Genomic DNA, 3,636 nt, shown 5'->3' on the forward strand with positions numbered 1-3,636 from the left:
TATGGAATCCCGGAGAACCTTGTAGGCTATTATAAAACCTTCAGATTTTATCCACAGTGATACGAGGAGCTTTTGAGTTTTTTGAAAGACAAGTGCTATGGCCTGCCTTGCAAGTTGAAAGACACCTCGGGGGTGATGCGTTGAGAACCAATGCTGGGAAATCAAGAACTGAGGCGTGCAGACTACATTCAGAGATAATGCAATAAATCCAGATGACATACTGAGTGAAGTCAGTCAGACAGACAGAGACAAATGTCTTTATATGATATCGCTTATACGTGGACTCTAAAGAAATGGTACAAATGAACCTATTTACAAAACAGAAATTGAGTCACAGATGTAGAAAATAAACTTGTGGTTACCAGAGGGGAAAGGTGTCGGGGAGGGATAAATTGGGAGATTGGGATTGACACATACGCCCCACTATATATAAAACAGATAACTAATAAGAACCTACTGAATAGCACAGGGAATTCTATTCAATACTCTGTAATGACCTATATGGGAAGAGAATCTAAGAAGGAGTCGATATAGGTATATGTGTAACTGACTCACTTTGCTGTACACCTGACACTAACACAACATTGTAACTCAACTATACTCCAGTAAATAATTTAAAAATCCTTATGACCGCTGGTAACCCAGATGAAGCATTAGTGGTATAGGTGGTGGGGTGGTAGATGGTCATCTTGTAGGTATCTGGAAAGAGGTGCCTCAAGATAGTTTGAATGTGAGGTGTGAAATGACGAAAGGAACAAAAGAGCAGAAGCCTGAGAGTCAGTGAACAGAATAGGATTGTATTCTCTTAGACGTTACAGCAAGTTGAGTTATTTAAGCTAGTAATGCATTATGTTACCACAGCCTCCATTCCTTATCTCCTTTTCCCAGAGCTCCTTCTAGACTAAAAGATGTCTTTGCCAGTGGAGGACAGAGGGAGACACTCTTTGGGGTAGATACAGCTCATGCCAGCTTATATATACCCTAGTTAGCCCACTCAAGCCAGAATGACCCCTCAGCCACATGCCCTTGACCACTGCGCCACCTGCCTATCTATCTACATGCGGAGTCTCTAACCATCCTTGTGCTGCCCCAGGAACTATGGTAGCCACTGGAGATACAGAAAATAGATTCAATTTCTCTCCAAATAAAAGTAACAAGTAAACGGATGAACAAAATATGGTATATCCATACAAGGGGATATTACTTAGCCATATAAGGAATGACATGCTTACACCTGCTACAATGTGGATAAACCTTGAAAATATTATGCTAGCGGAAAGAAGCCCGACACAAAAAGCCACATATGAAATATACAGAATAAGTCAATCTTCAGAACAGAAAACACATTTGTGGTTGCCAGGAGTGGAAGGGAATGGACAGTGACTGCTTCGTGGGAATAGAGTTCTCCATTGGGGATGATGACAAAGTTCTAGAACTGGACAGTGGCATGGTTACACAAATATATTCAGTGCCACTGAGTTGTTTACTGAGTGTACAGTGGTTCATTTACGTCGTGTGAATTTCCCCCTCCATAAAAATAAGTGTTTAAAAAATGTAGGGCTTCCCTGATGGCACAGTGGTTGAGAGTCCGCCTGCTGATGCAGGGGACACGGGTTCGTGCCCTGGTCTGGGAAGATCCCACATGCCACGGAGCGGCTGGCCCCGTGAGCCATGGCTGCTGAGCCTGCGCGTCCAGAGCCTGTGCTCCACAACGGGAGAGGCCACAACAGTGAGAGGCCCGCGTACCACAAAGAAAAAAAAAAAAAAGTATAGTTCTGGTGATTGGGCAGGACAATACTAGAGTCTATTTATTATTTGTTATAGAGAACAGATCATGCTGCAATAGGATAGTCAGAAGACCTCTGAACTATCAAAACTAGTTTGTTCTCCCCCAAAATAACTAAGGTGAGGAGTATTGGCAGACAACCCTGCAAACTCCAGGGTCTGTACGCTCTAGTCAAAAAAAAAAAGAAAAAGAAAAAGAAAAACCCACGAAATACAAATGAACTTATTTACAAAACAGAAATAGACTCAGACATAGAAAACAAATTTATGGTTACCAAAGGGGAAAGGTGGGTGGAGGGATAAATTACGAGTTGAGGATTAAAATATACATGGTACTATGTATAATATAGATAACACACAAGGATCTACTGTATAGCACAGGGAAGTATACTCAGCATCTTATAATAACCTACAATGGAAAAGAATCCAAAAAAGAATATATATAAAAAACTGAATCACTTTGCTGTACACCTGAAACACAAGATTGTAAGTCAACTATATTCAATAAAAATTTTTTTTAAAACACTAAGGACAAAAACCTTGCGGTGGGAGAAAGAACTGGGTGGGTTCTGGGAACCGAGAAGCTAGTTGAGTGATGTACACCAAGGTGCAGAGAAAAGCATGAGATGAAGTTCGACAGACAGGAAGGGGGTCCCTCATGCACAATGGTCTGAGACTTGGTAGCAAATATGGATTCACATGCTTGTTATATAAAAATGTGTACAATGAGGGCTTCCCTGGTGGCGCAGTGGTTGGGAGTCCGCCTGCCGATGCAGGGGACACGGGTTCGTGCCCCGGTCCGGGAATATCCCACATGCCGCGGAGCCGCTGGGCCCGTGAGCCATGGCCGCTGAGCCTGCGCGTCCGGAGCCTGTGCTCCGCAACGGGAGAGGCCACAACGGTGAGAGGTCCGTGTACCACAAAAAAAAAAAATGTGTACAATGAGGCTGATGAGTTTACAAAGTAATTCACCAAATGCATTAATTGTGCTGTGACCAGGACGGGTCATAGAGAAGACTTGTCCATCCTGTAAGGGAAGAGTTAAGTGTCCTAAGTCACAGCTAATTAATATCAGATGGGATATGAACCAACTTCTGATGTCAAAGCCCCTGTTCAATGCCTTTGCTACAGTGCTGGGCTCGTGTTCAGTGATCCAGAGAGATGAATTCCCATCTGTGGATACCATGGATTTTCCTCTCCAACTTCTACTTCAGAGGAGCTCAGACTTGACTGAGTATTAGCATCAACCAGAATATCCTTAAAAATTCTGATACCTGGCTCCACCTCCTCCAAGATTGAGTTCATCTGGGGGAAGCATGGCCATCAAGAATTTTAAGTTCCCCAGGTACAGCCAAGATGCCAGGACACTAAACAAAACCACAGTATATCCTAGTGTGCTCTCTGTTCAAGGCTGAGGAAGTCTTTACATTTATATAACCCAGATTCTCTTTCCACTAGGCTTCTGGTTGCAAAGTAGGTTGCATCAATGAGATACCTTTGACAGACTTGGAAGAGAGAAGTGATTCAAAGCTCGCCATCCTGTTGGGGACACTGCATATCCTGAGGGTAGTATCCATCTACAGTTCCCTGGGTATTGAACTAGGGTAGGTCCACTGTGTCCTGATCACTGGATCCCACCAGAAGCAGTGTGATCCTGAAGTCTACTTCACTGGAGGCTATTCCCACTTAAAACCACTCCCTCTGGCCCTCTGACCAACTTTGTAAACACCCAGTTACCTGTATTCAATTTCTGCCGGGGTTTGGACGAAGAGTGACACTACTGCAGTTTGTATTCCAAAATCTCTGAAAGATTAAATATTTCCAAAACATCTTTAAAATGAAGAAAGCAAC

Source organism: Mesoplodon mirus (genome assembly GCF_964341445.2).
Source record: "Mesoplodon mirus genome assembly, chromosome: 19".
Classification (NCBI taxonomy): domain Eukaryota; kingdom Metazoa; phylum Chordata; class Mammalia; order Artiodactyla; family Ziphiidae; genus Mesoplodon; species Mesoplodon mirus.